Here is a 26,649-nt window from a genome sequence, read left to right on the forward strand (position 1 = left end):
TACCTGCACCCAGGGAAATTAATCTTCCGACATCAACAAACACTGTCTGATGATATTAAATTAAAAATTTTAAACTTTTGAATGAATCCATACAAAATTTTTGAACTCCTAAACAACCATTGAGGCTTTTGCTGTGTATTAAAGTGATAGTCAAAACTTCAGCTTCCTTAATTTTATTTTATTACGGTTGTGTGTTTTGTACTAGAAAAGCCAAAAAAAACGTATTCACTTCACTTTAACTTCTTAATTTTTAAAGTCTAAAGTATATCCGTCGTCTTAATACTCTTTGCAGCTGTATGACTAGGTGCTAGACATTCTCCTTCTCCCCATTATCCTTTTTTATCGGCCAACAAATGTCACTGATTATGCCTTATTGAATTTTAAAGTCATCTCACACCCAGTCCCCAACACGAACTTGCATTTCCTGTGTTCCCAAATAGGCTCGCTCTGTCACACATCCGACGTGTCTATGCATTGTGATAACATAAAATTCGCACACTCTCACATTTTGTCATGGATTTATAAACACTCCAAATTCGAGAACTGATAAGGAAATGTAAAAAAGCACGAAATCTAACACCGCTAAAGAGTCAACGAAAGAAATTTCCCTGGCAACGTTAGAATTATTATGACTGAAATTAATTGGGAACGCATAAAAGCAAAGATATCGATGAGAGCAGTCGTAAAAAGTCGAAAGGAAGGAACGTTGAACAATTTGCACGACATGTTGTGCCCGCCGGGGGGATACTTCGCATTGGCGGCACGCTGAGTCGAGTTATGCAGTGCAAACAGTGATTGGCATTAAATGGAATTACTAATTCTTTGTGATATTCTCCTGGGTTAATCGTCCGTAAAAGCGTACTAAAGATTTGGCATTACTTACGAAAATTGATTAAGAAGCAGCAGAAGGCAATAAGAAGTCTCGAAAGGATCTAGACAAAAGACCATTTGAAGCACCACCTCCACCGCCATCACCATTCGCAAGCATTAAGTGGCTACCACATTACCAGTGATGTTATACCCCAATGCGCTAAGCTCTGGTATCCTAATGGATACTCTTGAGCTATACGGTCAGATAGATAGTCGCCAAAGTTAAGTCAAGCAAGTATCGACAACATGTGACCACAAAGTATTGTGCCATGAGCAGCATTAACATAGCCTCAGCTATGCAATATGCAAGGCCTTTGTTTAGGCCTTACAATGGAATGATTTGTAAATTACAATCGGAAATTGAAACTTACCATTTACGTCCCCCCTTTACTACACTGAGTTCGCCTAAAACTTGCAATTTGCATTCCATTCCAAATGTTGGTGCTCTGTTGGTCTTTTCACATGAACAACACTTAAACTCTATACATATAAAAATTCCAAATGAACAATGCATAAATACCCAAAGGCTTTTTTATGCTAAGGACTCAAAGAGAGCAGTTTAAAATGATTAAAATTAGTGTTGTATAAATTGGTTTTATTTCCTATAATCAAGATTGAGCTAAAGTTTTTTGCAACTATCCCGAGAACGGAACATGTACCCCGCTCAAGGCCTCAGTTGCCGACTGATTATTTGACGGACGAGACCTACTGTGATGCAACTACTTTTCCCAAATCGAAAAGTTTTATTCGGTTCACTAATTGTCTCCTAAGATGACTGACTGAACAGCCCCCAGCCCAAACGGCAATGCTAAAATCATGAAATTTAGTACGAATGTTGGTCTTGGGTCATAGGCACGGGTTAGGATGGTATTTACTGATATTCGTACGTTGCAAATGCCAATTTGCCTTTGAACATTCCATTAAGGAACTGGGGCAAACTTTTGCTCTTTGGAGAGAGGTTTTTACTTGACATAGTACTTCACAAATGTCTCCAGCATTACGAGAGGAAAACCATCGCTAAAATTTTGTTCCAATGTTCTCGCCAAGATTCGAACCCTGGCGTGCTGCGTAATAGGTGGACATGATAACCTCTGCGCTACGGTGGCCTCCATTTTCATACTAAAAAGTACGAAATGATGAATGTTTGCCCAGCGCTAATGGAGTAGGCTAGAATTATAAAATGGGCTCAATGGAAGAGCATCTCAAAAAAAATGTTTGGAGAAAAAATTTGTAAAATAGTAGCGGAAGTGGGAGAAGTAGTACGTTTAGTGTCGCAATGGGTACTTTTTGGCACTATCTTCCTAAATTGAGATAAAGCTATGCATATTGGAACTTAGGACCATGGCAACCTAATTGGGAGACTCAATAAGTTCTTGAAAGCTGTACATTTATGTACTAAAAAGTACCAAAACGGGACAAAATAGGTGAACTTTGCACTGGGCGAATGGTTAGAGCTAGAACTGGTTTAAATGATTGTTGTTGCGAAATAAAGGGGTACACCGAAAATATATTTGTCCTATTTTTTAAAGATTCAATCCAAAGATTAGCAAACTTAATTTAAAATTTATCAAGTTTCCAACTTGTTGAGGAAACATTCCCTCTGGTGAAAGATTTTTTTTTTTTTTGATATTAAAGATTTTTTATTTTAAATGATATGTTAATAAATCCTTAACTTTGCATCTTGTTACTAAAGACAAAATTCTAAAATGAGGGTCAACATATCGTTGAAAGTTAGGAAATACTCTCTGAGATAAGAAAACAGTGTAGCTTAGTTAAAGACGCAAAATAGCCTTACAAATAGGAGCATCCTTAAATGTTTAGTTTTTTTAGGTTAAGATGCTGTGAAAGTGTAAACAAAAGAATTTTTCAAAAAATAATATTTGGACAGTCATCTGTAAAGTAAAGTGAGAATTAATCAGCGATTAAACATTTGAAACGGATGGTCATGATCGTTAGTAAATAGGAAATTAAATTTAAAGATAGAATATTTATTTTAAAGTTTAGGTTCTTTGGCTCGTTATCATAGCTAAAATCCAACTATTAAATTGTAAATTCAGTGTAGATAGAAAAATATGAAAAATAGTACTAAAACGGGAGGAAACGTACGTTGAGTACCGACTTTGGATTGAGCTGTAAATCTGAAATTCGGCATGAAAGTTCAGCTAGGAAAATATGTTGGGGCACTAAGTAGGTTCAACCGGATTGGGCTAAAGCTCTTAAAATTAGGATACAGTTAATTACATCTTGCGATGTATATTGGGTGACTAGAATATTTTTTTGATATTCGTGCTTTTAATTACTAAAACGTACAAAATGGTGAACTTTGGTAGTATGTTCCGAGTGAATAAAAGATTTTTTTTTTTTTAAATTCGTGCATGAGATACCAAAACGTACAATATGGTTATTCCTTTACAGACTGAGCTACATCTCTTTAAATAAGGATACAGGTACACCTAGACAATGAAGATTGGCCGACTACAAGAGTTTTTTGAGATCCGTACATTTAAGTAATTTCTTAACGGATTGAGCTAAAGCTCTAAAAGCTAGTATACGATTACACCTTGCGGTGTATATCGGGTGACTAAATGATTTTTGGAAATTTGTACATTTAGGTACCAAACCGTAACAAATGCTACTTTCCTCACAAACTGAGTTACAACTCATATAGTTTGAATAAAGGTACATCTTGACGGAATATATTTGACATCTAATTTTTTTTAACTCCAGACAATTAGGCACTAAAATTTACAAAATGTTACTTTTGTTGCGGGGTGAGCCACCTTGGCAGTACAGTCGAAACCGCTTAAGTGAAACATGATGGAACGAACAACTCATTGTTGGTGTTATTCAATGCTATCGAATTCGCGTACGTGAAAAATCAGTTAAATTAAAACACTGCCTAACAAAAAAGGCTTTTACATCCCAAATTCCGTTTCTATGTGAAACTAAAATCGCACAAGTGAAAATTTATAAATTATCTGGAATTGGAAAAATTTCCGTCATCGCTAAAATTCCCAAAAAACACAATTTGAAATTTCGCTAATGAGTGTCTTACAAGTTATATCATACATATTTAGTGATTTTTTAGCTATTATCTTTCTGGCAATACTGGTTTAAATAGCTCACTCACGTTTCATGTTTTGTTTCACTATCAAACATCTTCAGTTTGGTCTATAGTTTAACAAAGAATAGGCTTACAAACGAACAAAGCTTGCAAATTTTTTGAATTTTATTATCAACTGCTAAGAAAGTTCATTGCGCGCTTCTTCGACGAAGGGACGAATCTCATTTTTGGCTCAATGGGTACGTAAATAAGCAGAATTGTCGATTTTGGAGTGAATATCAGCCAGAAGCATTGCAATGCATCTGGAAAAAGTCACAATTTGGTGCGGTTTATGGGCTGGTGACATCATTGGACGGTACTTCCTCAAAGAGAATGCGAATCGTAACGTAACTGTGAATGGTGAGCGCTACCGTGAGATGATATCCAACTCTTTTTTGCCCAAAATGCATGACATGTGGTTTCAACAGGACGGTGACACATACCACACAACACGAGTTCGATGAACTCTTTATTTAACGTTAGGGACTAGTCAATTGGCCGCCTAGATCGTGCGATTTAACACTCTTAGACTGTTTTTTTGTGGGGCTGTGTCTGTTAAAGCTCATGTCTTTACAAACAGCCCACTTCAATTGACGCATTGGAAGACATCATTGAAGCATTTATTCGTGAGATACCGACCGAAATGTTGAAAAGAGTATGCCAAAAATGGACTTAGCGTATGGACCATTTGAGGCGCAGTCACAGTCAACCTTTGCATGAAAACATCTTCAAACATTAAATTATATGCACCGTACTATCGATTCAAATAAAGATTTCATGCATTTTTAAGAATTTTATGTGCTATTTTTTTAAAAAAACTTTTCTATAGCTCTTAAAAAATCACCCTTCAGAAACAAATTTCACTTTCCGAACTACGCCTAACTGAAAATTACGGATAAGTGAAACCAAATTGATGAATTTTAACCGTTTCACTTGTCCGGTTTCGACTGTATAAATTGGGGGACAAGAAGAGTTTTATTTTATTTCGAACATTTAAGTACTAAAAAAAAATGAACTTTCCTACAGACTCAGCTACAGCTCCTAAAATTGGGATACTGTTACGCCTTGACAGTATATACAGGACGACAAGAAGATTTTTTGTAATTCATACATTAGGTACTAAAACGCCCAAAATAGTATTTTTTGCGGATTAGGCTAAAGCTCTTCACAAGGTGTAGCATCGGGGGTAGCGAAGCAACCAATAAAACTAGTTAGACAATCAATCTGAAATTTCAAATTTCAAGTATTGCCAACTATTGCCAAAGTATTGCCAATCAACAATCAATTGCTTATTTTCACAGAAGTTTTACGTAGAAAAGATGTAATAAGTGATCAAAATCAAATAAAAATTGAGTTATATGCGAAACCATGCAAAGCGGTAGGAGAAATCAAAAAAAAATTATTACAAATCGATGAAATCAGTTTTCAACGGCACTACTTTAATGTAGTGAAAATTCCCCATGCTAAGTGCGGGGATTTTCCATCTCTTGCATTAATATGGGCTAATAAAGGCATTTGAAAAGGCCGGATAACCCGTGCTCTCCTCACATATCTCTCTAGTCCGTAGTCCATTTATTCAGCCATGTATGCATGTGCGTGAGCCTTGTGTGAATAAACTGCTTCAGGTGCTGGTCTAAAAGAAACATGACGAAGCAAAGTACGAGTACAAGTAGAAGATATGTTGGCTTCATTTAGCGCATGTAGGGTGGATGGCATCCTTTTACTTAGACTAACATTATTGACAATCCCCACAACATCCCATATTCGTAGAACGACCAACTAAACAAGTATCAAATCTTGGCAAAAGGCTTTCGGCGTTTGTTGTTGTTTCACGTCCTTTCATCACCAGCAGCCAGTCCAAATCTACCAGCCAAATGGGCTCCTATCCCTTGTCATTTCGTCAACCATGAATGAATGGTGATGGCAACAAAAGCTAAGAATAGGACCGAGCGTCTTAACAACAGCAACGATGTGTTTATGCTAAAAATCTCTGAGCAAATATTTGCCCAGTGCTCAGCATTAACCATTGTAACTGCGTTTAGTTATAAAACATTTACCGACTGGGAGAAGGACAATTGAATAGGCATCGACGGAAGGGAGGGCCAGCAAACAATGGCTGGGCGATGGCAGACAGTCAAATGAACACAAATCTTCATTTGCTGCTACAAGCACTTGGGCAAACAATGTTCCCCCCACCGCTTCTGTTGTTTGAAAGTTATTTGATATTTATTGATTTACCCATTGGAGGGAGGAGGGGGGAGGACGAATAATTTGTAATTACTTTGTCATTCAAGTACAGACAGTACCCAAGTGCCGCAGGCGAGAGCAAGTCGAACAAGTGTCAATAAGTCAGTACAAATAAGGTTAATTGATTCCTTCAAACAAGCCAGCGATTGATCTTAGCAAATGCCCTCCACAGACGCCATTCGCAAAAGAAGCCATCAATTTGACCTTCCCAAATAGAGAATTTTAAGCGCTTTAAAGCTATGATTCAAAATTGTATTCAATTAATTAAAACCTCTCTCACTAGTTTCACTAGCTTAGGACTTGGATAAGTCCCAGCGAATAACTCGCACCTCGCCAAAAACAGAATAATATTTAATAAATATGTATTACAAAACACTAACTAGTCCTGGCGAATAATGCGCAACCTTTATTGAAGGGTATTTTACAAATATTCCCAAACACACACTTGTTACTCATCCACACGGTTCTAGCGCGATTTTAGATTTCAGGGCTCTTTTCTTTTTCTTTGTGCCCTTTCGCAAATCTTAGTGGCTAGGCCGACATTGACAGGCAGTTGTCGTTTATCGGTCGGCCTGAATATTAAGCTCTCTGGTAAACTCAGTTGGCCAGGTGGTGAATAATGTTGCTGATGATTTGGTGGAGGGATTTTTAGGTTACGGTTCCGGAAAAATTCTGCCAGTTCCCAGAAGTAAATATTTATTTGCTCACATAGTCACCTCGCCAGAATAGAGCTGTGATCTGCATATGATATTATCTCCACGCCAGAGGGGGGAGGTGGGAGTTTGAAAAGATGGAGGTTAAACAGGTTTATGGACAGGACACCCTCTTGTGGGACTCTCTGTTTAATACTACGGTGTTTCGATTTAGTATTCCTTAACTCCACATATGAATCTCGGCCGCACATTTATCCACTCTTTCATCCACTTTTTCATCGAGTTTGGGAGATCAGGCACTAGGATGTCATCGAACAGAATGGTGTGGTCGACTACGTCAAATGCTTTTGACAAGTCGAAAACCTCGAGGGCAGTGCGTTGATGAGGCCGTTTTGCATTCAGGCCACTGCTGATATATATGGTGATAGCTGTGAGTGATGTTGTATTGCTATGCCTTCTACGGAATCCGTGTTGATGTTCCGCTGAGATCAGGGACAAACTCAGGGCAGGTTGGAGGAGCTCCTCAAGTGTCTTTGCTACCGGGGACAAGGGAGAGCTTATCGGTTTATCGCTTCAGCAGACGGACATGGCTATATCAACTTAGAATGTCGAGACGATCAAGTATATACTTTATAGGGTTTCAGATCAATATTTCGTGGTATTACCAACGGAATGATTAAATTTGTGATGGGTGTTACAAGTTACATTCAATGGTGATGGGTGAGACATCCTCATTCAATGGATGATTTAAAATAAAAAAAATGTAGTTTGGGCACTCTTTAAGAATTATGAATTTTGTCACTTACACACGGTAATTTGGATACCCAAGTCCATTAAACAATTCTTGCCATTCGCCCCCATTCGCCATTCGCACCCCATTATCTTGCTGTTTTAAACTTCTAAAATGTGCTTCAAACTAAACCGCACCGATAAACGCTTTCTCTGTAAGATTTTGATGGAATTCCATATATTTGGTATTTGGAGCTCTCAAATTGACGTCGTTGTTAGTGGGTTAATGCTCTTGGAGCACAGTCTGCCACGCTATCGCCTTCCAAGTGCAACTGAACATTGTGAACGCATAAATTCTAAAACAAGCAGCTAAAATTATTTTAAAGGCTACTTCACTGATTAGATGCATATTGGATTAGCAATATGCTGCCCCTTTTTTTCTGGGCGATTCCTGGCAAGAAAAGACCAAACAAAACATAAATCGATAATAAGAGAATACGTGTGAGACACCTCGAATGCGTCGGAAAGACGAGCGGCTACGTGCTATTGCCAATAGTTTCCATTGAGTTCCTAATCGTGGATAAAGGCAGGCGGAGCGATGTTCATGGGTACGTGAATAGATATAATTCGAGTGTTAATACTGTTAGGATTGCGTGACACCTGCTCAGACAGAGATGGCGTCAACTGCACCGGCACCATTTTCCATCTCATTCTTTTGCACCACTGCCACATCCGCATTCGTAGCGTACGTGTCCGACAAAAAGAAATTCTCACAAAGACGGTTTATTATCTGCGATAGCTTAACTTAATTTTTGTCTCCATCTAGAGGTGTGTGTGTGTTGGTCTGTGTCTCATCTGTGCCCAACTGTTTTTTCGCCCCATTTCACTTGAACTGGTGTCACGCAAAGTAGAAAACACCGACATTTAGAAGCCATTGTTGTGTCGTTAATGTCGATGCTAATAAAATTAACAAATTGCCACAATTCGTTGGCAATTGTCCTCATAAATGATTTTGTCCATGTGGCAAAGTGATGGGGAATCCAAGAAAATGAATGAGTTGCGCCACTTGGACATCAACCGATAAGCTGCTTAGTGTATATGTGTTTGTGGACAAAAATAATTTTGGTTTTATGTACAACGAAAATTGAAGCTAAATGAAATGGTATTCGAACCGTGTACCAAGAGAACGTTAAACCACTCAGCATGGTGGGGACTTTTGAAGTTTCTCAACATATCGCAATATCCATTTCCGATACAACAAAGTATAAATTCGAGGTCTTCCGACTTTTTTCTAATAAACCCTTTAGAGTTTTTTTTTTTTGGCAAAAGTGGTTGTGACTGAATGCCTCACAAATGTCGCCATATGCAGTGAGAGGATGGCCATCATAGAGAAGTATTCTGAGCTTTTGCTAGTATTTGAATCAAGGCGTTAAGCGTCATATGCCTCCATGCTTACGAACTTACGAACGGAAAAGATCAATTCTTTTACTTGAAACATTTTATGACAATTTCCGGTTTCTGTACAAGCTGTCTCTCCTAATGAGAGTTCTTGAAATTTTCCTAAAAATTGCACAGTCGATTCAAGTGCACATAAATTAAAATCATATGCTCACCTTGAACCAAACTTCAATATGAGCAAAATAGAGTATGCGAAACTGCTGCAACTTCATTACGACCCTTGGTATTTGCAATGGCAAATTATGCCCTTTTCAAAAATATGGTGGCCTACCATTGGGCCAACCTACCAAACTCTTTCGAGTCTAATATTCGCAAACATAAACATTTGCACAGCTGATAGGAATGGTCTACCGCGAGCCGAGTACCTTATGGCATGAAACTTTGCCGGGATGTGGTGGGGGGCTATGTCACACAAGCTCAGTGTAGCTTTTGCGGTGAGATGTCGCCATGCAGAAGTGCTTGCCTTCAAATTGTTTCACTTTATTGCAGACGAGTTTACGCAACAGTCTAAAAAATGCAAAGCGAAGGGCTTAAAAGACAAAGTATGCCTGCCGCCTTGTGTCCAAATGCAAACTTTCAACATAATTTTGCATAAATTTGTCGCCAAAATTCATTATTTGCCTCTTGTTGGTTGGCTGGCTGGCTGGCTGACTGACTGGCTGGTAGGCAGTGGCCAATTGGCAGTGGGGGCTTTGGTGATTGTCGCTTTATGGCGAGCCCAGCTGCTGCTGATGTTATTTACATTGAAATGTAAAATGGCAAATCTTTAGCAATGCCATGGCCCAAATAGCATGGCAGCATACACGGTGGCAGAGGAAAAACAAAAAGCACTCTAAATTCGTTAAGAATTCTCAACTTGGTTGTTGAGGGAATATTTTATTTGCCAGCATATAAACTCGGCTCCATAAGAATAAACAAATGCTGCACAATGTTCAAATGGCAGAGGCAAATAGAAACGCATTGTAGGCAAAAAGAAACATTTCACTTTACGATTATCACTCATACGCCGGAAGCTCCCAAACTCAGCCATGGTGGCGAATGTTGGACATAAACATTTTCGTTGGCCCCACAAAATCGAAATATGCAAATTGAAGCTTTAACAACCATTGAAACTCATATCAGAAATATTTTGTAAAGATCAAACCAAAATTGTGTGGAGGTCACCGTAGTGCAGAGGTTAGCATGTCCGCCTATGAAGCTAAACGCCTGAGTTCGAATCCTGGCCAGAAAAAGAAGTAAACACGTGTGTTGGATACCCACCATCATGGATAAATTAACCATCCTCTTTTATAACAACTCCACTACCACATCCGTAGTAATGTGCAAATTAGGGCTAATCTGGATCATATTTCATTCAGGTCCTGAGAACTCTTAAACAAATCACAGTTTCAGCGAAATCGGGCAACAAATCCGCTTTTGCGGTCTATATGGCAGCTATATCTAAATATAGGTTGATCTCGACCATATGCTGGTCGGATAACGGCGGGCTTAATACAAGTCACTGTGTGAAATTCCAGCGAAATCGTGTAATAAATGCAGCTTTTATAGCCTTAAGATTCTAAATGAGGAGATTGGTTTATATGACAGTCCGACCTGAACCATATTTGAGTCAGGTGTCGGGAGGCTTAAAACAAATCACTGCTTCAAGTTTTAGAGAAATCGGGTTATAAATGCGGTTTTAAGAGCTCAAGATCCTCAATCGGCAGATCGCAGCTATATCTGAATATAGACCGATCTGAATCAGATTTTAATCGGATATCGGTAGGCTTTTATCAACTCACTATTTCAAATTTCAGCGAAATCGGATAATAATTGCGACTTTTATGGGCTTAAGCCCCTGCATCAGGAGAGCGGTCTATATAGCAGCTATATGTCAATATGGTCCGATCTGAACCATATTTGAATCGGATGTCGGGAGGCTTAAAACAACTGTTTACAATTTCATCGAAATTGGATAATAAATGCGCCTGTTACGAGCTAAAGGCCCTAAGCCGGCATATCGGTCTATATGGCAGCTATATCCAAATATGGTCCGATCTCAATCATAATTGCGTCAGATGGTGGGGGGATTTAAAAAAAAAACTCACCGATTCAAATATTAGGGAAATCAGATAATAATTGTGGCTTTTATGGGCTTAAGACCCCCAATCTGCAGATCGGCTATATCTACATATTACCCGATCTGGACCATACTTAGGTGCGATTACGAAGGGCTTAAAACAACTCACTGCTTTAAGTTTCAGCGAAATCGGTTTATAAATGCGGTTTTATGGACTCAAGATCCTCAATCGCTCTATATGTCAGCTATATCTGAATACAGACCGATCTGAACCACATTTGAGTCGGATATCGGGAGGCTTTAATCAACTCACTATTTCAGATTTCAGCGAAATCGGATAATAAATGAAACTTTTATGGCCTTAAGACCCTTAATCAGGAGATTGGTCCTATCTGAACCATATTTGAATCGGATGTCGGGAGACTTAAAAAACTCACTGCTTTCAATTTCATCGAAATCTGATAATAAATGCGCCTGTTACGGGCTTAAGACCCTAAGGCAGACCATCGGTCTATATGGCATCTATAGGTAAATATGGTCCGATATGGGCCATATTCGGTTTGAATATCGGGGCCCCTACTACAACTTCCTGTATTTCAAATTTCAGCGAAAAGGGCTAAAGACCCTTAATCGCCAGATCGGTCTATGTGGCAGCTATATCCAAGTACAGTCCGATTTGGTCCGTTCAAAAACTTAACCTGCGTTTAGAAGAAATACGAGTCTATACAAAATTTCAACTCAATATCTCATTCTTTAAAGACTGAAAAGGGATAACAACTGACGGATAGACACTTGGACATCGTTAAATCGCCTTAGAATTTTACGACGATCAGAAACATATATACCTTTTAGGGTCGGAAATGGATATTTTGATGTGTTGCAAAGGGAAAGGCTAAAAAATTAACGATGAGGTACTATGCCATGTAAAACCTTTACCCCGAAGATGTGTAACATTGCGGCTAGCCGTTCTACCACTAAAAACTTGAATTAGACAGCACTCATTGACATCTGAGAAGTTTGTCCCCGTTCCTTTGCATTAGCAAATCAAAATTGTGACTTCTACAATCATAAAAGATAATATTGGATGAATGGAAGTATATATATATATATATCGAAATATGAACCGATATTTGCCGAAATCAATAACGTTATTCCTTTGGCCTAAAAGTGTGCTGTTCATGACAATATGACAAAAATTTGACCTCTAATTTCATCACCCAAATACATATGGACAAACAAAAAGACTACTTCGAATCAGGAAGAGATTGTAAGCCGATCGGTATACTTGTCAACGAGCCAGACCCTATAACACATTGGTGGGGTAGCGGTAAAAATATTCCTAAAGTAGTCAACAAGTTTACCTTCCACCGGAAAATCACCAGATGATGATGAAGACTACCATGGCACATGGGACGTATGGGTTCGAATCCTCGCGACATGTGTGAGGTCTTTAGCCATATAAGTTTAGATTGAAGAGAAGATGCGGATATTATTCCGCCCCATGCCACAATGGACATACGCCTAAGCCAGTAATCGGATGGTTGTGCGCTCTAAATCTAAAGAACAAGAGTTGCTGTTCGAGCAAAAAGTTAAATCCGTAGAGGTCTACTTAATGGGACGTACATGGACAAATTTGCATTAACTATACAATGGATGTCTAACTATTCCAACCCTATAAAATTCAACTGAGACGCTTTATATATGTACATATGTTATAATATATGATTACAAACAGCAATTTCTTAGTTTGACGTTTAATAAAATGACATACATACGCATTAATATGTATGCGTTATAGTTAAGTTATGTCTGTGTATTGCGAGAATGTGTTTATTATCCAATAAACTTTTAGCCAAGTATAAAGACTAACTCTAACTGTTGCTAGCATTGTTCGAAATAGCAAAATGTAGCATTCATTCCGTGGCAAACAAATACAGATATATATAAACATAGCGAAACGCCTAAACACATGCATAATTAATAGACCTTTTTCTGTTTTCATCTTATTTTAGCATATCAACGCCTTAAATGGAAATGAGAACAAGTGGTGTTATTATTTTTTTTTTTTCAACTTTAGGCTCGTGGTGTTCTGTTGCGATTTCCATTAACCCGATATGGCTCATAATGTCAAATCTGCCGATATGAGCTCCTGGAAGCCGCAATTGTTATCCGATTTAGAACGCAGTGTTTTTCACGACTTTCAGCAATTGTGCTAAGTACGATTTAAATCGGTCTATTACCCGATATAGCTCCCATATAGACCTCTCACTCGATTAGTTTTCTATGGCCCCAATTTTTAGCTGATTTGGCAGAAACTTTGTACGCAAAGTACAAATGTGCCCTTGTTATTTTTTATACATTTTACGGTTTTCTTAGGTTCTCACAAACGAACCACGCTTGCAATTTATTGAATTCCATTTCTAGGTTAAGCTCGTTTTTGGCTCAATGGGTACGTAAATATGCGAAATTGTGGATTTTGTTGTAAAAATCAGCCAGAAGCATTGCAATGCATCTGGAAAAAGTCACAGTTTGGTGCAGTTTATACGCTAGTGGCCTCATTGGACCGTACTTCTTCAAAGATGTACGAATCGTAACGTAACTGTAAATGGAGAAAGAGCTTAACTTGTATGCCATGTGGTTTCAACAAGACGGTGCCACATGCCACACAACACGCGTAACAATGGACTTATTGAGAGGCGAGTTCGGTGAATATTTTATTTCACGTTCGGTACCGATCAATTGGTCGCCTAGATCATGCGATTTGACGCCTTTAGACTATTGTGGGGTTGCGTTAAAGCTCATGTCAATACAGACAAGCCCGCTTCATTTAACACATTGGAAGACTACATTGAAGCATTCATTCGTGAGAACCGGCCGAAATGTTGGAAAGAGTATGCCAAAATTGGACAAAGCGGATGGACCATTTGCATTTGCATGAAATAAACTTCAAAAATTAAATTACATCAACCGTACTATCGATTCAAATAAAGATTTCATGCTCCAAATTACATTCTCATACACCCCGATTTTCGGCTTTGATTTCTTGAGCTTATGCAGTGTAAAAATCTTATCCGAAATGTTGTCTAAGCTAAATATTGCATATATGACTTCTAATATCCCCAACTAGTATTTTCCAAATAGGTGTCACGTAAGTTCCGAATTCATAAGCTGATATGGATCCCATATAAAAAAATTTTCTCATTGACTTTGCATCAGGATTCACTGAATAAGGTTAAGACTAGCGATCAGATGACATACATTTTTTTCATTTTGGGCAGTACTTGGCATTGTGAATGTCAAATTGTTCTCTATTCGCATTCATTCTTTGTTTACGATTTCTCCTATTTGGAGACATTTTCAATCGGCATATTTTTACATCCTTAATGATGTTCATGGGGCCTATCCACTGACCTAACCTTCTATAAGTGAATCCTGACTTTTGATCAAATTTCATGTTAACTATGGCCTTTATTACAAATAATTTAAAGAACAATTTTAGGTATTAATTTAACGAACAATGTTAGGTTATTTTGCATTTCAGCTTTCTATGTATCTAAACAAGCGTGTGTGGGTGTATTTGTTTAAATGTTGGTAGTTCCTAAGTCAAATGACAAGCTGTGAGGCTTTCAAATGCCAGCTCACTCAAGATGGATAAGAAGGATGGCGACATTTACGATGATAACGGTGACAGCGCTAACGAGAAGGATGTGTTTCCTTTCACGAGTGCTGCTATTTCTGCAAATCCTTGCGATGATTATGATATGGGCAAAACAACTTTGCCAAATGTCACACTAACATCAACAACAAACAAAAGTGGCACTTTTGCAGAAATAACTTTCCGATTAGGCATAACGGTATGGGCTGAGACTATGGCATATACTTTAGTACGACACAGACTGTCACACGAGACCAACAGACACAAGGTGTTATTTAAATATGTAACAACTTTGTTGATATCCATACTTCAATCAAATGGTTCATCGAAATTTCTAGGGGTTGTGATTGTTTTTGAAGCCGTGGTAAACTTTTCTCTAATTTTAGAAATCAATCAGTTTGAGATTGACGGAAGCAACGCCAATTTTTTCATATCTATAAATAATTGCTGTCACGGCACCATGAAAATAGCAACATGTTCGGCGGGGCTCATGTGTGTGCACTTAAAGTAATTTCATATTCACACGTAAATTGTATTGAAACTTTCCAATAGTCCCCAAGGATTCGTTTAATAGACCCACTCTAAGATACTCTAAGTATAGCTATGGACTTAGAATCATTTCCTGATTTGAATCAGTCATGTCCGTGCGTCTGTCTATGATTCTTGTGATCAAGGTGAAGGTTGCATTTGCCATCTGAATCTCATCAAATCTTGCTTATGCTTCTTTTTGGCCCAAGGACGAACACTATTTATTTGAAGTGAAGCTCTCATATATGTCTTTTATCCAATATGTGATTTCATGGCTGTGGTACCCACAATTTTGCTCTGAACTTTACTGCAATTCCACCAATCGTCCTTGTGAAGATGTAATCTCAATGTTTAATGTGGATTTAAGCTTTCGAATATGTGTGCCGTCGCCTGTTACAATGTTGCGATTACATTTTAACCGGCAACCAATTTTGTATCTTCCGACTCGACCCACTACTAAACTAAAATGGTGTTAGTGGCGCATTACTTGGCTACACATGGAAACCCTTTGGCTTGGAATGCAAATTATTTTCGCACATTTCACAAAAGGCCAGCATATATAGACCGACTGGTGAGCTCTCGCAGACGAAACAGCCAGACGACCGGATAAATATGGTGTAAGCTTAGTTTTACTCCAAGCAAGCACATGGTGCCATGGCCACATGCACAACACTTGCATGCAGCCCAAACACACAAGGCAGGATATTCTGCCACTTGCAAATTATCGTTCTTGCCACAGTGCCAAAACAAACAGGCATGGCAATCGCAGGATTCCGAATTTATACCATGTCCTTCATGTCTGCGGAGCAGTACAAGTGCAAACATGGAAATATGCATGCGAATAAGCATTTCAGCAATAAACGTCTGGAATTCAAATACGTTTCAAATGCCCCTCCCCGCCGCAGCCACCCCCATACATTAGGGGAGGCCCCAACATATAAATGGAATTGTTTTAAAGTTTCAGCCGAAAAAAGTCGTTGTGTTGGGGCTGGGCCTGGGTTACCAGGCGAAAGGAGTACACAATGTGGATGTTGTTTTGGTTATCCCTTGTATGGATTAGTTATTTGTGAAGGATTCAATTTTGCAACATATTTTTCGGACTGAATATTTTATGCCGAAGACATTTGCGGCAGCAGAGGTATAATCTTGAGTGTTTCCTAAATGCCCTCCATGCAATTACCACAAAAGTGGAAAGTTACACACAACAACTTTAGCCTACTCAACCACAAGCAGGGATGCCAGAACGAGACATTCCACTAGCAGTGGGGGGATTGCGTAAAGTGTTTCCCAAGTACGCCCCATTTATGAACAGATGGGGAAACATTCGGTACATTTGGGCAAAAACGCCCAATCGAAACGATCGTTTCATTGGACTTCTAGGATATAGCGCCCATATGTCAAATACGTTACATTCAACCAAATTTGTTATTCAAAACAGCAAAAATGGTTGCTAAGGCAGCAGCTTTTGTCTGCTGAAAATGGGAAAGCAGACATTACTTCTGTTTCAGCAAACATAGGGCTGCTGTATGAGCAAACATTTCAGTCAGCAAACAAAATCTGCTGTTTTGAATGCACAAGTCTGCTGAAAAAATGTGTATGGTACTTTTTTTTACTATCGTCATTTTTTTTGGAAATTTTTTTTTTAGAAATTTTATTGGAAATGATTTAAATTTGTGGAATATTACTGTAAAGAAGCTACCTGATCCACAGATTCCTTTCATACATGACATCGCATCCAATGGTATACATTTCGAAATGGCTCTGAGCTCGCTCGCATTTTTTGTTATGGCTCTATTAACGTGTTCATAACAGGCGTGGCCTTTTGTATCTAAATGTTTGTATCATTCGGTGGTGATTATAAACATCCACTGAGACTCACATTTACATATGTATTTTCTTTTTTCTTCCAAAATCCCCTTCATAAGTAAGCAGCAGTCATTTTCAGGAAACAACAGAACCCTTTTTTCATAAACTCGACTATTTTCTCTTTGTGAGTCGAGTCCGAGGCACTGCTCGGCACAGTCTTGCATTGTTACACGGATGGATCAAAGCTAGAGGACAAAGTGGGCCTGGGGTTTTACATTGAGAACCCAGGGACTGAGATCTGTTTTATACTGCCTAACCATAATGCGGTCCTGCAGGCGGAGATCCGGGCGATCACGGAATGCGTGAAGTGGTGTGGTGCTAACGCGAGGACGTCCATTGTGAACATCTTTGCAAATTGCAAATTTTGCCCATGAAAATTCCGCTAAGGAACAGGGGCAAACTTCTCACATATCAATGAGTGCAGTCCGATTTTAGTTAAAGCTCAATGATAAGGGGCCTTCTTTTTATAGCCGAATCCGAACGGCGTGCCGCAGTGCGACACCTCTTTGGAGAGAAGTTTTACATGGCATAGTACCTCACAAATGTCGCCAGCATTAGGAGGGGAAAACCACCGCTGAAAATTTTTTCTGGTGGTCTCGCCAGGATTCGAACCCAGGCGTTCAGCGTCATAGGCGGACATGCTAACCTCTGCGCTATGGTGGCCTCCATTGAACATCCTTACCGACAGTAAAATTGCCATAAGGGCGATAAAAACCAGGACGGTAAGGTCACGAACAGTCTTGCAGTGTAAGAAAGAGATTAACGCCTTCTCTGAGGAGGGGAAAATCCACATGGTTTGGGTTCCGGGCCATAAGGGAGTAAGGGGAAATGAAAGGGCAGACGATTTGGCGGTGAAGGCCAGAGGACTGCCGTCAATAAACTTAGTTAACCCGAAGCCTTTCGGGTCGACGCAGTCCGAGTTAAGGGAGTGGGCGACGAATGCGCACGCAATATTGTAGAACAGTGAAACGGTCGGTAGGACGGCGAAAATCCTAGGGCATGCGGGGAAGATGATGAGACGTTGGAGCATTTCCTTTGTCATTGCCCGGCTTTCTCGTCCAACAGATACCGGTAATTAGGTGGAGACACAATATCAGACATGAACCAACTTAGGAGAGTGGTATTGAAAACAATTAAGGATTTTGTAAGTAGCACGCAAATTTTTCTTTTTAGAGGTTACTTTAAAGTTTTTAGAGCGCACAACAAGCCGATTACTGGCTTATGTATATGTCCATAGTGGCATGGGGCGGATTGATATCTGCACCCTCTTTTCAACCTAACCTAACCTTCTCTTTGTGAGATATGTCATTTAAGGAATATCAATTAATGCCACATATTGGTTTTGTAGGAACATCCGAAAATTTTTCAGCAGTGGTTATCCCTTCCTAATGCTGGCGACATCTGTGAGGTACTCTGCCATGTATGCTATAAAAAGGAGGCGCCTTATCATTGATCTTAAAATTTAATCGGACAGCACACATTGATATGTTAAAAGCTCCTTAATGGAATGTTCATGGGCAAATTTGCATTTGCATTTTGGATTCGTTCATTTTTATACCCTACACCACCACTGTGGTACAAGGTATTTTAATTTTGTTCATTTGTTTGTAACGCTAAGGAGGAGAAAAGTTAGACCTATCGATATAATATTATACCAATCGGCTTAGAATCATTTCCTGATTCAATTAAGCTATGTCCGTCTGTCTGTCTGTCTGTCCATGCATTCTTGTAATCAAGGTACAGGTCGCATTTGTTGCTTGATTTTCATAAAATATTGCACAAGTCACTTTTTTGTTCCAAGGACGAACGTTATTAATTGTGGAAGTAATCAAATCCGATTTACATATAGCTCCCACATATATCTTTCATCCGATATGGTCTTGTAAGGCTGTAGTAGCCACTATTTTGGTCCGATCCTTACGAAATTTAACACAAGATGTTTCATTTCATGTCTCAATCCTGCCAAAATTTCATTAAAATCGGATTAGATTTAGATGTGGCTTCCATTTATATCATTCAGTGGATATGGCTTTGAAGGCTGTAAAAAGGCTAAAATTTTTCTCCGATCTTTGCACAATTTTGCAAGAGATGTTTTATTTAACGTTCGAATATGATTGCAAAATTTCATTTAAATCGGGTCAGATTTAGATATAGCTCCCATATATCTTTCAGTTAATATGGCCTTTTAAGACTATAAAAGCCACATATTTGGATGAAATGTTTTATTGGACGTCTTAAGACGTGAAATTTTATGAAAATCGGTTCAGATTTAGATACAGGTTCCATTATATCTTTCATCCGATATGGCCTTTTAAGGCTGTAGTCGCCACAATTTTGGTTCGATCGAACGATAAAATTTAGCGTGAGGTGTTTTATTTAAAGTCCTAGCACATGTGCTAAAATTCTTTAAAATCGGTCCAGATTTAGATATATCTCCGATATATCTTTCTTCCTATATGGCCCATAATGTCTGTAGTAGCGACCATTAAAGACCTATCGAAAATGTTCTATTCAGTTTTTCAATACGTTTCGTTCTATTTACTAGATTTCAACATAGGTTTCACTAGATTTCAACATAGGTTTCAAATATTGAAAGTGGTATGTATGGTGACTCGGTGGTGTGGGGTATTATATAGTCGGCTCCGCCCGGCTTTTGTCTTTTCTTACTAGTTTGTACCTGAATCTATGGATTTTGTCTACTTCGGCATCCCTTAAGTGGACACACAAACTTGTATTCACTATCTGCTTTGGAAAAGCTTTAGCAACTGTTCAAAGAGGCCATAAAACAAAAAACAAAGGAAATTTGTTACCTATTTAATATCGTAAAGCTCTTCACTCCAACTTCTACTTCTCAAACACTATCGTACAAACCAATGCAGAACATACAGAAATGGATGCACGAATGAACGAACGAACGGGCGGACAAACGGAAGACCCAACCAAGCCATTCTGACCATAAACAGCAAATCGTGCAAACAATTTTGGGGTCGCTGAGTGCCCAACATCATCAGAGTTAAATCCCCAAAAGCAACAACTCCAACTACAACAGTATTTAATTAAAGCTCGGCGCATATTAAAAAGTTTTTAAAGTTTAACCGAAACAACAACAAAAGCAACAACAGCAAGCAGTAAAGTAAAAGAAACCAGAAACCCCATGCAAAGAGAGATACGTTCAAGGCAACTTAAAACCATATCCATTCCCTCCCAATCAAGACTGCGTGTAGTGGCCCCAGAGCAAAATTTCTAGATGGCCAGTGTGACAGGGCTGAAAACTTAAAATATGATTAAAATTACAAAGCAGCTACAAGTGAACCTTCGCCCGGCACATACACGGCTTTGCTTTAGCCTTCGTACATTTTGCATTGAACTTGAGTTAAGACCCGGGCCTAGGAACCCCAAAAAAGTAAAATTCTGATTTGTTTTCACAATTCCAACGACCATGTGGATGACACTAGTAGCTGCGATACGTCTCCTCTGCCCCAACGTCTCCTCTGAGTTGTGTGCCAAGAGCGGGGTACATTCCGATAACGGAGATTTTAATGAAATTTAAAAAAAAGAACAACAACTTAGCAAACAAGCCGCATGGCACGAGAGTCAAGTGAAAATAATCAACACGGACAGTTAGAGGGTGCAAGTTTCTCCGTCAATCAGCTAGTGCGGTACAGAAAGAACTTTTTTTCCTAGAGGAATGAAGACAAAGGAAGGAAATACGCAGAGCTGGCCGGAAGCGGAATACCACAATTACCGCTCTCAAACACATACTACAACAAACACAAACACAGTAACAATTACGAATAGTTCGTTTAAAATTCATTGAAGCATTACTCCAGAAGTACTACTCAGTTCAGTTGTCCAAGTGTTTTTGTTTTCACACTTCGCAGTAGAGAACTCATTGAAAATAATAGCGTTCCAGAGGCAGCGAACATAATTGATTATTTATTGAAAACAAATGCTAAGGCTCATACTTGAAGTTTTCATATCACAATGGATAGCCCCTATTTAGTTTTACGAGAACTTGTTTAAGTATTACAAGTTAGCAAAGTTACTCTAAAACGAGTAATAACGGGATTTTCTGCTACTGGCAGCAATAATGTATCCTTATCCATTTCACAGAATGAAATCCTGGCTATATCGCACAGTGGCACGATTTGAGTTTTTTCTTATGAACCACATTGATTAGGTTAGGTTAGATTGAAAAGAGGGTGCAGATATTAATCCGCCCCATGCCAGGCTTGTTGTGCACTCTAAAAGCTATAAAGTAACCTCTAAAAAGAAAATTTTAAGTTAGGAATTCCGTGTTACTTACAAAATCCTTAATTATTTTCAATACCGCTCCCCTAAGTTGGTTCATGTCTCGTATTGTGTCTCCACCTAAGTGCCGGTGTCTGTTAGACGCGAAAGCCGGAAAATGACAAAGGTTATGATACCTATAGCTATACTGACCTCCTTCTTGGTTCCTTTCAGTAATAGCCTCGTCTTCTCACGATCTAGATCCCCCCATAGGATTTTCGCTGTCCTGCCGACTGTATCGCTATTCCACAATGTTACATGCGCATTCGTCGCCCACTCCCTTAACTCGGACTGGAGTGGGCGGCTTCGGGTTAACCAAGTTTATTAACGGCAGTGCTCTGGCCTTCACTGCCAAATCGTCTGCCCTTTCATTTCGCCTTACTCCGTTATGGCCCGGCAACCAAACGATGCGGATTTTCCCATCCTCAGAGAAGGCGTTAATTTCCTTCTTACACTGCAAGACTGTTCGTGTCCTTACCCTCCTTGTTGTTATTGCCCTTATGGCAATTTTACTGTCGATAAAGATGACCACAATCGACGTCCTCGCGTTAGCACTACCCCACTTCACGCATTCCGTGATCGCCCGGATCTCTGCCTGCAGGACCGTATTATGGTCAGGCAGTCTACAACAGATCTCAGTCCCTATGTTCTCAATGTAAACCTCCAGGTCCACTCTGTCCTCTAGCTTTGATCCATCCGTGTAACATGATCTTCCAGATGGCAATACTAGGGTTCCGTCAATCCAAGACTGTGTCGATGGCAGCAGTGCCTTGCCCTCGACTTCAAGGTTCATCTCAGGTATCCTATCGGAACCTCTTCCCTTCCTTCCAGGTTTCCCATCGTCGCCTCGATTACACCGCGATGGTATGAGATGCTCCCATTATCAATCCATTCTCCCATCGCCTTAAGTCTCATAGCCGCAGAGGCTGCCTCGCACTTAATCTGTATGTCAATGGGTCGGATATCTAAAATAGTCTCCAGTGCCCTAGTGGGCGTGGTCCTCATCGCTCCGCCTATGCCAAGACAACATGTTCTCTGAACCTGTTATATGGTCCTTATGTTGCACTTTTTCTCCATAGCAGCCCACCAAACTACTGAGGCGTAAGTAAGTATTGGTCTAATCACGCTCCTGTAGAGCCAGTGGACTATCCTCGGATTCAGGCCCCAGTGGATTATCCTCGGATTCAGGTCGAGCGTGCGGCCCGTCTACATAGTGCCCAACATCTGTGAGCCTTCTCAGTACGCTCCTGAATGTGACGCATATTTCAGTCTTCTCTGGGTTAACATTGAGACCTCTGGGTCTAGCCCAGTCATATGCCATATGCAAGACCCCTTCGGCCCTTCAGCATAGCTCGTTCGGATCCTTACCCCTTAGAAGTATTATAACATCGTCTGCGTAGCAGGCGGGTTCAAATCCCTCCTCAGTCAACATTCGTAATAGGTCAATTATGGTGATCACCCATAGGAGTGGCGATAAAATACCCCCTATGGCGTGCCCTGTGCCCCTTTCTCCTTTATATTTATGCCACACAATTTATCCACCTGTTCCTTAGCATAGGTTTATCCAGTCTCTAAGGACAGAGTCCACCCGGTACTGGTCTAGGGATTGGATCAGTTTGTCGGTCCGCATATTGTTAAAAGCCCCCTCGACGTAAATGCATACCACCAGTGTGTATGTTTTGGCATTGAAGGATTCTTCTTTTTTATGCGCAACCTCGTGCATGGCAGTCTCCACTGACCTTTCCTTGACAAAGGCATGCTGTTTGTATTTGAGCAGGATGTCATACTCTTTATCATGGTGTCCACAATACGTTCCATGGTTTTGAGTAGAAAGGACGTAAGGCTTGTGGGTCTGTAGGCCTTTGGTGTCGTATAACTTGCCGTGCCGGGCTTGGGTATAAACACCACCCTTGCCTCCTGCCAGGCTTTCAGAGTATATGCAAGTCCTAGACACGCTGTGAAAATTTTGGCCAGATGAGGCGCCAGATAGTCTGCCTCTTTCTACAGTTATGTAGTGTGAACCACATAAAATAACTGAAAAAATTAAATGGCATCTGATAGATAAGTTGCTCATAAAAGTAAAAATTTGTGGAAAAATGGTAACAAGATTTGTTTTTACTTTTTAAAGGCTTTAAACAAAAAGTTACTTTTTTAAATAATTTTTTTTAGTTTCTGCAGAATTTTTATAATTATTCGTAAATTATTTTTTTCGGAAATTTGAACTATAGGTAGAAAAGAACAGTTACAAATAACAAATTTTGCCCATGAACATTCCACTAAGGAACAGGGCAAACTTCTCTCATATCAATGAGTGCAGTCCGATTCAAGTTTAAGCTCAATGATAAGGGGCCTCCCTTTTCTAGCCGAGTCCGAACGGCGTGCCGCAGTGCGACACCTCTTTGGAGAGATGTTTTACATGGCATAGTACCTCACAAATGTTGCCAGCATTAGGAGGGGAAAGCCACCGATGAAAATTTTTCTGATGGTCTCGCCAGGATTCGAACCCAGGCTTTCAGCGACAAGGCGCACATGCCAACCTCTGCGCTACGGTGGCCTCCAGTTATTTTTTCTTATTCGAAGAATTTTGTAACCTTTCCAACGGTGTAATCAGATTTGCAATTGGCTATTCCTTGACTGAAACATTCAAAAAAAAAATTGTTGTAACTCCAATATCTAACGATTGTTAGAGATATATTCTAAACATTTAGGCATTTGTTTTGTGTAGGATTTTACGAGATGCTTATTTTGCAAAAAAAATTAATGGCGATCGGCCTATAAATGCTTATTTGAAAGCACTTCAAAATTTGAAAGGTCGAGGTGACCAATATTCGTGCCCCATGTTTGCCCCTGAACCTACTAAAGTCTGCAAATAGGAAACCATCTCCATATTCACAATGTCAAATTTCGAGTAGATATCCTTATCCGTTGAAATGTTCGAAAATTATTCGCAAGATTTTTCGACTGTGGGACGTGCTCTCCATACAATTCTTGAATCATGTATTTTTTATATTTTTGCCTTAAAAAAAAATGGATCAAATGGGCCTTTTGAATTATCTTAAGGGGCAATCAAAGAGCGTATTTTGAAAATATGGCAACGGTAAAAATGGTTAAATTTTATTATTTTCCATCAAAGTTGAAAAATAGTGAAAACAGATGATAAACTAAGGAATCCATTAAAAATTGTGTCTTTAGAAAAACTTATTTAGCTGGGCCCGGGCCTGAGCAAAAAAATGTAATGTTCATTTAGAAAAAAAAATTATTGATGTTGTGTCTACACAAACATTTTTTTGTATTTTTATCTTTAAAACATTGAAATTCTTTGTGATTTGAGCAAAAATTTCATTGAAACTATGTCTCTAGCCCAGGGGCCCGTGCAGCTACACTCATAGAAAAAAGTTTGCTGAAAATAGCAAACACTGTCTGTGAATATTAGCTGTTAATTTTGCTGCTATTGTAGCAGTAGTTCTGCTATTACAGCAGTAGTACTGCAATTTCAGAGTAGCAGGCTTACTGCTGAAAATTCTGTTGTTTGCTGAAAATGACTGCTGCTTAATTTTGAAGGGGATGTTAGAAAAAAAAAAACAGAACACATATGTAAATGTGTGATTCAGTGGTGGAGGTTTATAATCACCACTGAATGTATACTTTCCATAGCCTTTGTTCTTCAAATTTAGATACATGTGCACATTAGTAGACCAATAGCAAAAAATGCGAGCTAGCTCAGCCACATTTCGAAATGCATACCAATGGATGGTTCAAGTAGCTTCTTTACAGTACTATTCCACAAATTAAAATCATCTCTTCCAACAAAATTTCTAAAAAAGTTCAAAAAATGCCTCAAGCAATTGAAACAAGTAACAAACAGTCAACCATAAAAAGTAGCATAATTTTTTTTCAGCAGACTTGTGTACTAAAACAGCAGATTTTGTTAGTTGAAATAGCAGTAAGAAATGTTTGCTAATACAGCAGCTCTGTGTTTGCTAATACAGCAGCCCTGTGTTTGCTGAAACAGCAGTAATGTCGGCTTTCCAATTTTCAGCAGACAAAAACTGCTGTTTTAGCAAACATTTTTGCTGTTTTGAATAACAAATTTGCATGAGTGTATATTCAAATAAGGTCTGATGTACCCCAATTAGCGCAATTCACTGTACCATATTTCAGCGATATCTGGTAATAAATCCGCTTTTTAAGTGCTTAAGACCCTAAATTGTGGGCTGATATAAACGTAAAAATTTCAGCAAAATCAGGTCATAAATTCGGCTTTAATGGGCTTAAGACCCTGGATTCGCAGATCGGTGTATACGGCAGCTATATGGAAATATGACCTGACATGGACCATATTCAGTTTGGATATCGGGGGCCCTAGTACAACTGTACAACTCACTGTCCCAAATTTCCACAAAATCTGTTGGTAGTAAATGCGCTTTTTATTAGTTCAAGATCCTTAATCAGAACATCAATCTATATGGCAGCTATATCCAAAAATGATCCGATTTGGCTTGTTCAAGAACTGAACCTCCGTTTAAAGAAATACATGCCTGTGCAAAATTTCATCTCATACCTCAATTTTTGAAGTCAGTAGAATGATTACAGCAAACGGATAGACACACGGACATCGTTGATTTAACGACGATCTGAAATATACACACTTTGTGGGGTTGGAAATTGATATTTAAATGCGTTGCAAATGGCATAAAACAAAATGTTACGGCTGCTGTTGTTTGAAACACAACAACTGTCGGTGACCAAATTCAATATGCTTTCTTTGCGTTTATTAAGACTTCAATTTTTCTTCTGCCTGTCCATTTTCCATCGCGGCCAGCACAACAAAAATTTCTCAAACAAAGCCGCTAATGTGGTCTTCGTTTATTGGGAATTCCTTGTGTCATGTTCAAAATTGGCAAAAAAAAAAAAAGAATAAAGAATCAATTGCCAATTAGCTTTATCTTAATTGCTTGTGGTTTGTGGACAGGCCAAAGAGCAAAGCTCACTCTGCTTGGACCCATACACACACCTCACACAACATTTCACTGCACTGCACTCTCCGTTCTCCATTCCCGCTTTGCTTCCACGAAACATGAAAAATAGAAGAAAATCGACAATTCAATCACAAAATTGAAGTATTTTCCACTGCTGCAACATCGGAATAACGACGAACAGACGTATTTCCAGCGCAATGGAGGAGAAAAAC

At 39.2% G+C, this 26,649-nt stretch overlaps 1 protein-coding gene across 3 annotated transcripts in view; it reads left to right on the forward strand.

The window, feature by feature from the left end:
* The window catches only part of LOC106088151 (intraflagellar transport protein 56), a 71,772-nt gene that overhangs the window by 17,250 nt on the left and 27,873 nt on the right, over positions 1-26,649 (forward strand). The gene's annotated exons all lie outside the window — the stretch shown is intronic.

The sequence above is a fragment of the Stomoxys calcitrans genome, chromosome 2 (assembly GCF_963082655.1).
Source record: "Stomoxys calcitrans chromosome 2, idStoCalc2.1, whole genome shotgun sequence".
Taxonomy (NCBI): domain Eukaryota; kingdom Metazoa; phylum Arthropoda; class Insecta; order Diptera; family Muscidae; genus Stomoxys; species Stomoxys calcitrans.